Raw genomic sequence first — 15,805 nt, 5'->3', positions numbered from 1 at the left:
GTGCCCTGCTCACTGCAGACAGACTATACAATTATTATTATTATCAGTTATTTTTAGAGCGCCAATGGATTCGCAGAGCTATAAACATTGGGGTAATATGCAAGGTGACAATTATGGGAGACAAAGGAATAGAGGGTCCTGCCAAGAATCAGTTCTCAGGACAGTGATCAACAAAGCAGCTGAGCTAGTAGGCTTACATGCTAAGGGGTTTCAAGGGGATGACAAAAGGAGGAGAGGAACTAAGATAAGAAATGTTAGTGTATATTGCATGCATCAATGAACAGTAGAGTCTTTAAGGAGCACTTGAAAAATGTAAAACTAGGGGAGAGTCTTGTGGAGCAAGGTAGAAAGTTTCAGAAGATAGGGGCCAATCTGGAGAAGTCTTAGTAGACGAGAATGTGAGGAGGTAACAAGAGAGGAGGAGAGAAGGAGTAAATCGAAGGGGACAAGTAGGATAAATTTAGCTTAAGGTAGTGAGAAGACATCCAGGATGAAATATTAGAAAGACATTTAGTCACACGAGTTAGTAAAGAAGGGGAATAACGATGAATAGAGTTTAATTAATCTAGACCATGTATATAAATACACCTCTACATTGTTACCTGTGGCCATTTCAGAGTATCTTGTACATGTGCAACATAATGGATTTATCTTTATTTAATAGAAAATGTGTTGGAATAATTTACCAAAAAAGACTGTTTGGAACATTAAGATATTAAAATTAGCATATATCATTCTGGTTGCAAAACTTCTTCATAGACTGATGATGGTTCAACTGTATATAAATACATATAGACATTGATAATGTAATAAAACCTTTAACACCATGAAGAGTGAACAACAATAATCAAGTACACACACATATCTCATAAACTAGTTACCAGGTATCAACATATCAAATACAAAGTTGAGCTTAATTAGTATTGCATAGGCATAATATAAATAGATACATAAATACCCTAGTACATATTAATGCAGAGTAACATTCATAATCAGCCCATATTTAGTTAATTGAATGAATACACCCTTGAGCTCATAGTGTTCAACCTCAAACTCATAGATACATATTATTCATCATACCCAGAGATTAATGATATAATTTTATGCATTGAAGCCATTAGGTACAAGGGTGCACATTTTGTTTATCCAATAGACCTCTTGCCTGGCTAAAATAGGTAATTTGTCTCCACCCCTAGGAGGGCATCTTATGGTCTCTATTGCATTCCATTCAAAATTGCACACATTCCCATTATGTACTTCAATAAAATGTCTGGCCAATTCTGAACAGAGAATACTTTTCATGATGTACCCCAGGTGTTCTCCTTGTATGAACATCACAGGTAGTCGTACCCAGCTACTGTAATTTAGGATGAGTACAACCAATGAGGTAAATCACAAACGTCGTTGAACAATTTATACAATCTCTAGTGTTAAAAGATTGATTAGTTACATAGGATGTAACATGAGTGCCCACCTTGATGACCTCACATGCTTTACAATTCTTTTCACATTTATGTGTTCCATCATGTCTAAGCCAAGAACTCTGACTCAAAGGGTTTCGCAGTTGGCTCGGTGAAACCATATTTCCCAGTCAAATTTTTCTTATATATGAACCGACACCCATCCTTAACTGTATCTTTAAGCAGATCATCTCCATATAAGATTGGCAAATATTTCTTAATGATGTTACATATTTGAGAGTATTGCATCAAATATTTTGTCACAAAGGTGGGTCTCTTCTCCTCTCCCCTCCTGTTCATACGGGATAGATTGCTACTTTGCTAGACTTTAGAAGGCTACTTCTTTCTCTCTTAATTGCATCCTCAAGAGCATGTCTTATAACATTCTCATTATAGACACAATTACGTAGCCTATCTTGTAAAGATACAGATTCAGAGAGAAAGGTATCTTCCCTCAAACTAATCCTTTTAGTCCTAAGAAATTGTCCTTTTGCTATTCCTCTAAACACATGTTTTGGATGTGAGCTTAGTGAGTGCAATGAGTTACCCACAATAGGTTTACGATACATGCGAGTATCAATTCTCCTAGACTCAAAGTCCATAGTAACCTCAATATCCAAAAAAAATATTTTATATTTTTGCCACTCATAAGTAAACTGTATTTCAGGGATACATGAGTTAAGATATTCCACAAATGATTCTGTCTCTTGTTTAGTTAATGTGCTTATAAAAATAAGATCATCAATTAATCTTTTGTAATGTAGGATTTTATTTGAGAAAGGATTATTATGTCCAAATAGGTATTTATATTCAAGAAAGCCCATAAATAAATTAGCATATGAGGGGGCAAATTTTGCCCACATAGCTGTACCCCTTAACTGGGCATAGTAAATTCCCTCAAATAAAAAATAATTGTGCTCCAAAAGAAATTTAGTAGCTACAATTATACATTCCTTGGTCTCATCCTGATAATCAGTCATCAGATTCAGAAAGAATTTAATAGCTTCAAGTCCCAATAAATGAGGTATAGCGGTATAAAGGGTAACAAAATCCACTGTGAGCCAGCTCATGCCCTCCATCACTTGCAAAGGTTCCACAAGGTTCAGCATATGAGTAGTATCCCTTAAAAAGCTTGCAAAACCAAAGGCTGCAGAATACTATCAATCCATTTTGATAGGTGTTCAAATAAAGAACCTATTCCAGCAACTATAGGTCGTCCTTTTATGTAATCTAAACCCTTGTGTACCTTTGGCAAGTGGTGGAAGATCGGTACTTCTGGATTTTCAATGTATAGAAAGTCAAAGGTATCTTTATATTTACCCAGCACTAGCACTTTATATATTTGGAGAACTGTTTCTATTTGTCTACACTGTAAACAAGTGCAATTTTCTTTTTAAACGCATATATTCCTTTAAATTGAAGAAAAGTAGGACACGCTGGAACTAGGAAGTAACCAAAACACTGGGTTTATTCGGTTAGTTTAAAGGTGTACATATACAGGTCACAGTCAGGGAAAGCCTATATATATATATATGTATATGTACACTTTTAGACTAACCCAATAAACCCAGTGTTTTGGTTACTTACTTGTTCCAGCGTGTCCTAATTTTCTTCCATTTATTTGTTACATTAGCGGTTGGGAATACCGCCATTGGTCTCGCTTAACACTAGCTGAATCTCTTTCTTACCAGAAGCCTCCTCCCCCCGCCTCTTTCATCCATTGCCTAGCCTTGTCATCTGTGACATAACAGGAAGTTCTACAGAGGTTGCGTCTCACACGATACACACCAACAGCTCTCAAGCACGCCAAGGAGGACACACACACTGTACCCGTTCAGAGGGGTCTCATCGCCCATCTGGGAGGAAGTCCGGAGTGAGTCCAGGCAGCCCACTTGATGTTGTGGTAGGGAAAGAGCTGCTGTGATCGGTGGTCTCATACGACACTGATTTGAACTTTCACTTGAGTGGTGATTAAGGCAGAAGTGGGGACCTTGGATATAGGGGGGAGTAAGTCCTAGAGACTTTACAGACTGACTGTGTTCCCAAAATCACTAATCGATTGGGACTTCTAATAACCGCAGTATCAATCTCTTGCTTATACATTGATGAGATTGTGGGTTATAGAGACTGAGCACTCCTGTCTTTGTTTATGTGATTATACATTCCTTTAAGCAAGTCAAATTTAGCTAATAGCTTCTTAAAAATATATACATTATTAATTCCCAAGAACAATCACAAAATTTAATTGCTTATTCCTTTTTTGTTTTTAAATTTTTTTTATTCAAAGGACAAAGCAAAATATTATTGTACAAAAGTATATATTCCCTTTAAAAGAACCACGAGTAGGTAAATGAGACACTTCACACGCATTAGACCAACTGCGCTAACCCAAAGGAATTGATAAATTTTTTACATTTTAATGTTCTTCACATAGAAGAAAAATGTATTTTTCTTTTTTTAAAAAAAATAATATATATATATATATATATATATATATATATATATGTTAAAAAAACAATATATAAATTTGCTTAAATCACAATAAAAAAACAATCAAACAGCAAAAACAAATGTGATGGCGCACAAAAAAGGATAAATGTCCCAGGGTAGGTAATCACAATGGTAATTTCACAGCAGGTGAACCTCAAAGGGAAAAGAGAAAGACATATAGTGACGTTCTGTGGTTATTAAATGTTTTAGAAGAGCCAGAAACGGTACTCACATTGTCTAGAGCTTCTAGATCAAGCTCTAGATATAAGTGCACAGGAAACTCCTAGTAGGAGACAAGGCAAAGAACGATATCCCAGCTTCACAAGGAATGAATCGGAAGTGGTAAAAAAGTGCTAACATTTTATTAAAAACAAGTCGCAAGGCATACATATGATACTGTCCCAATTAGAGACCATGGCAATCAAAAGACTGTATATCACAATGTCTGATGAATGCTGTTAGAGGTTCGGTATGGAACAAGGCTCCACCCCTTTTGTGACATCACTATGCGCCGACGTTTCGCCAATCACAGTTTGGCTTTTTCGAGTATCCTCTTTCAACTTGTAATATGAGAGCAAGTTAGCGCGGGCGCAATATTTCTGTATTGCGGCCATGCGAACGTTAGCGCACCACTTGTAATCTAGCTCAAAATGAGGTGTTACAATGGGTCTATAATACCAGCGACAGCAAAGACTCTGTATTGTTATGTGATTGGATTGATCGTCAAATACAGAGGAAATTTTTTCAGTATTTTTAACTCGTTCTTATTTGTAGGATATTTTTTATTTTGTAATTTCCAGTATGAGAATTGAATTATGAGAACATTAAAAGATTCAGATTTTGTGGTCCTAATATGACTGGGTGAATTACTTTTTTTTTAGTTTATTGTGCTTTTTAATAGGCTGGGTACTGAGAGTCCCACTACACAGCAGGACTACCAATACTGTTTAAAGATTTATTAAACTAAAGGCAATAAAACACAACGTTTTGGACAGTCCCTAATCATGTGTTATTAAAGGGATACTCAGGTTTTATTAAATTTTCATGATTCAGATACAGCATGTAATTTTTTTTAATTTTTTTTTATATTTTATTTTTATTGAAATTCACAGGTATTAAAAAATCGCATTCACATTACAGTGTTACATGTCATAAATGATCAGTTGTCGTACACCAAGATATCAGATAAAAGAGATAAATTTTCCATAAGTACCTAGTGAATCCATTTATACATTTCTTTAAAACTTAACTTTTTAGAAAACGTGACATCCTAGGCTAAACATTTGTCCTAGGATGAAGAGCTTTTTAGTTTGAAAATAGAAAACAAGAATAAACAAGAATAAACACTAACAACAAAACAAACTTTGCTATGCATCGTGTCAGGTCACAAGTCCAGTATAAAAGAATAATAAAGAAAAGAAAAGCATGTTGCATCCCAGGTTATCATACATCCTCAATTCAATCCAAATACCCCCCCCCCCTTATGGTCCCTCTACCAGATGTTCCACTCTCCCCTTATGGCTGCCTCCAACATGTATATCGTATTTTTAAACGGATAGAGCACTCGCCTCTGGGTAAGGAGATCTAGCGACTCCAAAAAGAGTCTCCATTTTACAATGAAATGGGCAACTCTAGTGTCAACATCATACAAGGTGTCACATTGTTCATACATCAAAGATTTCAGTAACGTTTGCTTTAAGAAACTAACAGAGGGAGGAGTAACATGTATCAAGAAAAAAATGTGGCAAAGTCCCAGTAGTAGATAAATAAAAACAGAATTTTATTAGAAGTCGACATTTTATTGAGGTTCATAACCAGTCAGTCCATTCTTTTAGCTGGAATGTAATAGAAGCAATTAAAATTCCACCTAGTGGAGGAGATAGGTCGCAAACATTGGGTAGACAGGAAGTCTATTGGATCTTTAGACTAAAAACCCAAATTCCAAATGGTTTTAATTCAGAATTCGATTTGGTTAACTTTTGGGAATAGCTATTTAAATTATAGGATAAAAAGCTTTATGAAGTGTGTACATTCATCTAGATCTATAAAAGTTACTGGTGTATATAAATTTAGTTTGAATAAGAAAGTTCACTATAAGCATCCAGTTTGTATACCTACATATCTGCATATGCTATATGGTTTCCTGTGTCACTGATTACTGCCCATGTTTTGTTTGGCCTAAAACCTCTAGTATTTACTAAAGTGCATTTACTTTAAAAAGAATATTAATAAGTTAAATTAAGATACAATACAATGTTCATCTGATTAACTATGTGTATAACACATTAAGGTTTATTACTTTATTATATATCATCATGAAATGTAAACGTTGTTGATTATATGAGAGTTAAATATATTTATGTATACCTATATGTAACATATTCACTGACATATATGCGGAGTTAATCGATTAGATAAAGAGAGATTGTATCTTAGATATTGTGAGCAGTTCACCATAGATAGCAGTTTTCCATATTGCTAGATAGGGTTAAGAATTCAGCTGATTTGGGTCAACATGTAATTCGACACCTATTTAAGCCTCTGTAAAACATACATCAGACATGGTTTATGATTACGGCAAGAGCTAGCCGAAACGCGTTAGACCTTTCTATGCTTTTACAACAACAATTTTTGTTTTAACCCAATTCTAATAAAATTCTGTTTTTATTTATCTACTACTGGGACTTTGCCACATTTTTTTCTTGATACCTTTTTTGGGAGCAGAGGAACTCTCTTCATTAAGTCCCAGACCACATCGGCACATAGAGGAGCATTGGCCTATTCAGAGGCATTGATTGGATACAGACCGGTGAGAATGTGGAAGAATTGCTGACGTCACGTCCGATCGGTAAGTCCCGCACACGCTTGCAGCTGAACCGGAGTTGGAGAGAGAGTGATGGTCGCGCTCTATAGCGTGGCTACCCTTTCATCTATACAGAGGTGAGCCTAGCCGAGAGAAGTAGAAGACTTCCGCCTTCACGGAAAGGTAAAGAAGGGCTAAGGTAAATGCGGGTGTGCGGGTGAAGTATTTGACGAGACCGCCGTGTCAAGTGTTTGTTATATATTGCTAAACTGCACTAATCTCACCTGTGCTCTATTATATGTATCCTGGTATATACCATTCCGACGCTTAAAAAGTATTTCATCCACTTGGTAGCATTATACAAACTTTGCTATAATTTAGGAGTAACATGTAACCATTTACGAAAGATGCACTTTCTCGCCAAGAGTATGACATTAATCAAAAGTTTCTTATCTCATCTTGGAACTGTTAACTGCTCTAAGAATATCACTTGTCTGTGGGTAAGCGTGATAGGAGCGCGCATAATCCTGGAGAGCCAGAAGGACACCTGGTTCCAATATCTACAAATTTTTGGGCAGTACCACAAGTAGTGTAAAAAGTTAGGGTTAGGGTAAGAACATTTTCCACATACATTTGAGAAGTCTGCCCTCCACTTACTCAGTCTACTAGGTGTGAGGTAGTCCTGATAGATAACCCGTATTTGAGACTCCCTAAGGTCGGCTGCCAGGGTCGCAGACCAGGTAAGAGTGAGGCTGTCTAGTATAGTCTTTTCAGAGGAGATCGTCGGTATCTTTTTACGCCAGGTGTCTAAAAGATGGGGCAACATAGAGGCGGCTTTTGAGTCTATGAGTGCATTATAAATTGAGGATATAGTGTAGTTATGAGCTCGAAACTGTGCTATGGTGCGCGCCAGTGGAGGGGTGACCCAGAATGTCGCGCAGTGCTGTAAGATGTGATTTATATAATGTCTGGCCTGGAAGTAGGCAAATCTGTTGGTATAGGGGATTAGGAATCTTCTGCATAACTCGTCAAAGGGCAAAACTGTCTTAGTTGAGTGATCTAACATTTTATCCAGATTGTCAACACCCAGAGCCTTCCAAGTCTGGAAGACCGGGGTCCCACCCAAGGGCTTTGGTCAGAGATCTCTAAACATCGGGTGGGTAACTATATTCGCAGGGAGGTCTGATAGAGTGGCATGCGGGAGGAAAGCAGGGGATATTTGAGGCAAGGAAGCCTCTTCTAAGTGGGTACTAGAGAAGTGCTGGGTGTTTAGTGTCCAATCTAGCGCCAGTTTTGCCAGGGAGGCCCAGTTATAGTATACTAGGTTCGGCAACCCCAGTCCCCCTCGTGAGTAGGGGAGATAGAGTTTATGTGCCCCAATACGCGGTTTACCACCTTTCCACAGGAAGGTTCTGATTGTAGCATTTAAGAAGGCCACATCTCTCCGTGTAAGTAATAATGGGAGCATTTGCATGGGATACAGAAGTTTGGGAAGGGTCATCATTTTGACAATGTGGACCCTACCCATGAGAGATAGCGGCAAATTTTGCCATGCCGCCAGCTCTGTTTTAATTTGGTGGATCAGAGGGGATATATTGTGAGAATACCAATTCTGTGGATTGGCCGAAATATGTATGCCTAAGTAAGTTAAATAGTCCTCTACCGGTCGGAAGGGGTATAGCTCAGGGAAGTGGTCAGATCTCCGGTGCAACCATAAGATTTCAGACTTGGAGACATTTATTTTATACCCTGAGAACCGTCCAAACAGCTCAATGGCATCCAGAATGGTTGGGATGTGTATCTGAGGGTTGGAAATTAAAAGTAACATGTCGTCTGCGTAAAGGGCAATTTGAAGCTTATGAGAAGCAAGTTGTATTCCTGGGAAGATAGCTCTCAGGCGCACTGCCAGGGGCTCTAGTGCCAAATTAAACAACAGTGGGGAAAGAGGGCAGCCCTGTCGTGTTCCTCTATGTAGTGGGATTGGGGGAGAGTAAAGATTGTTTATCAACAGGTATGCTACCGGGTGGGAGTATATGTTAGTAAGGAAGGTCGTGAAATGCCCTGATATACCAAAAGCCTTCATGGAGTGGAAGAGATGCGACCACTCCACGCGATCGAAGGCCTTCTCTGCGTCAAGCGACAGCAGGAAGGCCTCCGGAAGGGATGAAAGGGTTCCCCGTTGCTTAGCCTGCCAATGATATGATATTGCATGAAGGACTTTACGAATGTTTGTGACAGAGGAGCGAGTGGGGGTAAAGCCTGTTTGATCTGGATGTAGGACATGGGGGAGTATGTGTTTTAACCGGTTCGCTAAGAGCTTGGTGAGTAGCTTGTAATCGACATTTAAAAGAGATATGGGTCTGTATGATGCTGGGAGTGTGGGGTCTTTACCCGCTTTATGGATGACTGTGATATTAGCTGCAGAGAAGCTGGTAGGAGGGATGCTGTGTCCAGTAAAGAAGTGGTCAAATAAGGTGGTGAGAATCGGGGCAGTTTGGTCGGAGAGCATCCTATAAAATTCGATGGGAAGCCCATCCGGGCCTGGTGTCTTTCCCAGAGCAAGAGATTTAATAGTCTGGGTGACCTCTTCAGGAGAGATCGGGGCATTGAGATTATCCAACTGTTCCTCTGTGATTGTAGGTAGAGTGAGATTATTCCAAAACTGTTGATGTGCATTATCCTGAGGTGGCTGTGATTGATATAGGTTAGTTTAGTAATTTGTGAATTCAGTCACTATAGTAGACTTATCATTAGTTAACTGGCCCTGGCTTTTAATGGCTCGGACTCCTCTGTTAGCTTGTTTAATTTTAACCAAGGAGACTAGAAATTTCCCGGCTCTATTACCATGACGCAAAAATAGGCCCTGGTTTCTGTTTTCTCTGTGTATGGTGTTTTGCAGCATGAAAGCATCTCTCTCCCTTTTAGCTGTGAAGTAAGCGGTTCTATTGTGTGAAGTGGGGGATTGACAATACTGGGCATATGTGTTGGTCAACTGAGTATTATAATGTTCTTCCCTGCCATTCTGGAGACGTTTCTGCTTAGAGAGGTAAGCAATTATGTCGCCCCTAAGGACCGCTTTAGCTGTTTCCCAGAAGAGAGTCGGGGAGGATAGATGAGGTCGGTTGTTGTTTATATAGTCGTCCCATTGTCTCTTTAGAAACATTATAAAATCAGGAGATCTTATAAGCTGGGTTGGAAACCTAAACACCCTCTTGTTGGTAGGTTGAGGAGAGTGAGTAACGGTCAAAGAAATTGGGGCATGGTTTGAAATTTGAAAGTTCCAGGGAGCTAGAGGTTAGGAAAAGGTCAATGCGAGAGAGTGAGTTGTGTGCTCGCGATGCGCAAGTATAGTCCCTGCCCGCAGGGTTCCGTCTCCTCCAGATGTCCTGTAGTCCCAGAGAGTCATACAGGGCCTTAAAGACTTTGGTCAGGAAAGTTATCATGGGTCTACGGTCCCCGGACTGTAGGGGACCAGAAGGGTCTCTGAATCTGTCGAGAGCGGGATTGGGTGTCAGATTAAAATCCCCTGCCATAATGATTTTAGTGTCTAGGTATTGGGCTAGATAGTTAGTGGATCTCCAAAACACAGGCGCTCTATGGTTAGGGCCATATACATTGCAGAGGGTATACCAATCCTCTTGCCATTTCAACCTGACAATGACAAATCTCCCCTCAGGGTCCAACACTATCGACCCTAATTGATAGTCTAGACCTTTGCGTATGAGGATCGCCACTCCTCTACTGGAGCTATTATAAGGGGCATAAAGGACCTCTGAGATCCATTTGGCTTTAAGTTTTTCATGCTCAGAGGCAGTTAGGTGCGTCTCTTGTAGAAACATAATATGGGCCTGCGTTTTTTTAAGATACGCCAAGACAGTCTTTCTCTTAATGGGCGAGTTAATCCCCCCCACATTCCAGGAGCATATTTTTATCGTCATTTAAAGACAAAGGGGAGAGTGAGAAAATGTAAGCGCAGTGTGTGTCTCCGCCTGCGATCTGTGATTGGCTAAAATAGCAGAGTAGTATACGCTTGGCCTATTGAGTTTCACCACCTGAGGGGGCGTGGGGGGACAAAGGTAGCAATCTTTCACAGCAGTATGGAAACAAAGGCATAAACCACAACGCATCAAAGAGTAAAACATCCCACATCTCACATATACATAAAAATTTCTATCTATTGCAATAATCCCTGTAGGTTGAGTGACACAATTTATGCTCAGAATACTGACAGTCTCGAACACCACCTCATCATAGCTAGCTAGCTGGACACTTTCCTGAAAAGTAAGGCACATACGGCTAGATTTGGAGTTTTGTCGGTAACGACCCAAAAAACTAACGCCCGCGTTTTACTGGCCACACCATAAAAATAACTCTGGTATCGAGAGTCCACATAAAGGCTGCGTTAGGCTCCAAAAAAGGAGCGTAGAGCATTTTTAACGCAGCTTCAACTCTCGATACCAGAGTTGCTTACGGACGCGGCCAGCCTCAAAAACGTGCTCGTGCACGATTCTCCCATAGGAAACAATGGGGCTGTTTGAGCTGAAAAAAAACCTAACACCTGCAAAAAAGCCGCGTTCAGCTCCTAACGCAGCCCCATTGTTTGCTATGCAGTAACCCTTCCGACGTCTGCACTTAACACTCTAACATGTACCCCGAGTCTAAACACCCCTAACCTTACACTTATTAACCCCTATTCTGCCGCCCCCGCTATCGCTGACCCCTGCATATTATTATTAACCCCTAATCTGCCGCTCCGTAAACCGCCGCTACTTACATTATCCCTATGTACCCCTAATCTGCTGCCCTAACATCGCCGACCCCTATATTATATTTATTAACCCCTAATCTGCCCCCCACAACGTCGCCTCCACCTGCCTACACTTATTAACCCCTAATCTACCGACCGGTCCGCACCGCTATTATAATAAAGTTATTAACCCCTAATCCGCCTCACTAACCCTATTATTTCAAATAAAGATACTAAGAGAATGAAGAAAATTTGATAATAGGAGTAAATTAGAAAGTTGCTTAAAATGTCATGCTCAATCTGAATCACAAAAGAATTTTTTTGGGTACAGTGTCCCTTTAAGCGAATCTGTAGGAAAAGTCAGGGCAACAACATATACAAATGGCGTGATTTTATATTTCATTTTTAATATACGACTGTAAGTTTCACTTGCACATGATTGTCACTAATATTAATGGTGTTATTAAAATCGTGTTTGTAGATGTTGCTGTCTTTAAGTGACTGTAGAAGTACGTCATGTGAGAAGATATGTATGGCATTCATGTGGTTACTGTTTTGTGATGACAATAGGTTATTATCATACATATTTTCCTTGCAGAACAAACAAAGGGGTTATATGAAAAAAGCTTGACTGTAACCTTAAAGGGACATGAAACCCAATTTTTTATAGCATGCAATTTAAAAAAGAAAAAATTCAAATTAACTTCTATAATCTAATTTGCTTCATTCCCTTCATATCCTTTGTTGAAAAGCATATCCAAATAGGCTCAGTAGCTGCTGATTGGTGACAGCATAGATGCCTTGTGTGATTGACTCATGTGCATTGTTATTTCTCCATCAAAGGATACCTAAATAATTAGGCAAGTTATATAATAGAATAAAGTGGAATGTTGTTTAAAATTGTACTCTCTATCTGAATAATGAAAGAATGATTTGGGGTTTTATTTCGGTCATATTTAGGTATGAATGAGCTATTATATGTGTCAGTTTTGAGAGGACTCCTAGGGACCTACTATCTAAACCTCACCAGGTCAGATTTAGTTTTTTTTTATTCTGCCCCTCACAAGAAACAGAAGGAGGCGGCTTATAGGGTGAGTAACAACAAAATGTGTAAAAAGAAAAAAGAATGTTTTTATGAACTCTATAGTCAGAAAAGGAAGAGGTTATCTGCATATAAATAAGGGTCTTCTTTGGGTATAGTTTTATATGTTGTGTACATAGAGGATCCCAAGAGCTTCTACTCAAATAAATACTCATTTATTTACACCAGGTGATCACTATTGCCACCTGACAATTACATTTATATAGAGGCTTATTTTAATGGGGGGCTTATGGGCCTTATACCAAGGCCTATTATAAGTGTAAATGTATTTAAATGTGTGTGTTTTTATTTTATTTTTTAAATTATGCTTTAACTTTACATGCTCAAGAAACACACATACTTAACCCTTTATCTAGTTCTGTTAAGTACCTCACTGCAGTATGGCACTTCCGGGTCTCCATCAATGCTTCTCTTACAGTAACACTGTCATGCCAGATATGAGAGCAGCCTCACTTGGGGCTTTTTACTGATTGGCTTAATGATGAAATCTGACTCCTGAACAGACAAACAGTGGGCGGGCACTCCATACAGCAACTTCTAAGTTGTTGCGCTATCAAGGGAGGCTGAGATCGTTGCTGCCTCTCTCCTTGTATTAAAGCAAAGAAGTGGGGAACAGCAACCAAAATAATTAGGCACAGGTCTTTCCATGTATTTGTAGCTATGGCCAGAAAATGTGGTTATTTTTATTTTGCTTTACTTTAACATTATTCTCTTTTTACGCCTCCCCTGATTGTATGTCTCTGCACGTCCCTGTATATCTTAATGTATAGTTAAGGTATTGGAGTTTACTACCTCCTTTGGTAATGAGTTCCACAATTTTATTGCTCTTACAATGAAAACAACATTTCTATTGCAGGAGATTAAATCTAATTTCCATCAACCTTAAATTCTGACCTCTTGTCACAAACAATTTTCTTGGAATAAACAGAGCTTCTGCCATCCCTGTATATGGGCCTCGAATATTTTTATATAAAGTAATTATGTTGCCTCTCAAGCGCCTTTATTATAAAGAAAACACAGACCTAGTTTGGCTATCCTCTCCTCATAGCTTAAATTCTCCATTCCCCTCATTAGATTTGTGGTCCTTCTTTAAACTTCTTCTAGGTCTGCAATGTCTTTTTTAGATTGGTCCCCAGAACTGCACTCCATACTCAAGGTGATGTCTTACCAGGGATTTATATAGTGACAGAATTATGCTTTCTTCCCTTGCATCAATGCCTCTACATGCAAGTATCTTATTAGCCTTAGAAGCCACTGCCCTGCATTGTGTACTAATCTTTAGCTTGTTATCTATTACTACACCCAAATCCCTTTCCTCCTCTGTTTGGCTAAGTTAAGTCCCATTTAAATAATAAATTGCTTATTTTTATTTCCAAAATGTAGAACCTTGCATTTTTCCGTATAAAATCTAATTTTCCATTTAACTGCCCATACTTAAAATGTTTGCAGATCCTGTTGTAATCCAAGTTCATCCTGCTCTTACCTTACACAACTTTGTATCATCTGCAAAAATAGAGATATTGCTATTTTATCCTTGCTCCAAGTCATTAATTAAAATATTAAAATGAACAGGGCCTGTTCACTAACTGATCTATAGCTTCCTGTATCAGCCCTGCTTCCTTTTTTAAAGAGTGGCACCATGTCAGGTTTTCACCAGTCCTGGGGTACTATGCCTGAGGATAATGGCTTTTAAAAAATTAAGACTAGAGTTTAGTCTATAACAGTGCTAAATTCTTGTAAAACCCTTGGGTGTATTCCATCCGTTAGCAGCAAGGATACCAAGAACCACGTAGTTTATACTCAGACTGTATTCCATCTGGGCCTGGAGTTTAATTTACCTTAATATTATCCATTTTATTCCTGATATCCTCTAGAGATAACCCAGTTACTTGTATGGGCTTTCATGTTCTAGTTTGTTTCAAAATATCCTCCATTGGTTCCTCTCATGTGTATACAGAATAAAATAATTGGTTTAGGACCTTAACCTTCTCCCTGGCACTGTTAATTTAAGCTACCCTCCGCACATTTTATTGTACCTATATTGTCCTTCTTAGATTTTTTAAAATAATGTAGTATACCAGCGCTTTCCCCTCACCCACTGCCAGATAAAATGGACCCTTTTCTCCAAAACGACCATGAGAAAAAAAAAAAAAAGGTTATTATACTGGTGCAAAGGGAATTGCTGGAGAGGATATATAGAATGAAAAATTTAACAGATTTCAGGACAGCACTCATATAATGCTAATGATAATTAATTAACACATATCTAAAACATATCTAGAAAGAATAGGGTGATGTGCATATCTTATAAAACCAATATGGGTAATAAAACAACACAATGTTCACAGAAAATATTCACAGAAAATAATCTCTAAGCATTTACATAGATATATGCAGATCTTAACGATCGTTATTTATCTAATGTTCACATGTGAGAATCAAAAACTCCTGCAATAGAGTATTGGGAAGAAGATTCAAAAGGGCAGTATGGTATACGTATTCTCACAATGTCTATGTTGAGTCACTAGTAGTAGCGTCTTGCAGCTGTGTATAGTCGGACCATTAGATGTCATGTGATCCGAGGCTTCCTTGTCACTCTTTTTTTAAATGGGGATTCCCTTTACTTAAACTATGTCTGTTCTTACATATGTAGTGGTTCGGTCTCCAAATTCATAAGCAGTGTTCTGTAAAAGCTCCAATCAGTGTTCCACGCACATCAATTCCTTGCCTCCACAGATTTTGGAATTAGAACGTAATCCTTGCTCCAACAACAGAAAATTTCTACTATGTAGATCTGCAGTGAGCAAATGTTTAAAAGCTTCTCTAACCAATATGTTTAACCCCACAGACTTTTTCAAGGTCTGGAGAAGTGTGTTGTAAGATGTTTAGATATACCCCCCATTTCAAGCTGATTGGTTGAAAAATGGTTAAGTTCTTAAAGGGATATCCATATTTTAGCATAACATACATTTACTATTTTCATGTTGCCTGATAACATTAGTTAACTTAAACAGTTGTAAATAAATCAGAGCAAAAAAAGTTAAAGGTACATAAAACCCACACACTTTCTTTCATGATTCAAATAGAGCATACACTTTTTTTTTCCAATTTATTTCTATTATCTAATTTGCATTGTTCATTTAGTATCCTTTGTTGAAAAATACCTGATCGCATTTTCTCAAGTGCGCTAACCCGACATGTCA

Source organism: Bombina bombina, chromosome 4 (genome assembly GCF_027579735.1).
Source record: "Bombina bombina isolate aBomBom1 chromosome 4, aBomBom1.pri, whole genome shotgun sequence".
Lineage (NCBI taxonomy): Eukaryota > Metazoa > Chordata > Amphibia > Anura > Bombinatoridae > Bombina > Bombina bombina.
Note: the sequence above shows the minus strand (reverse complement) of the source record.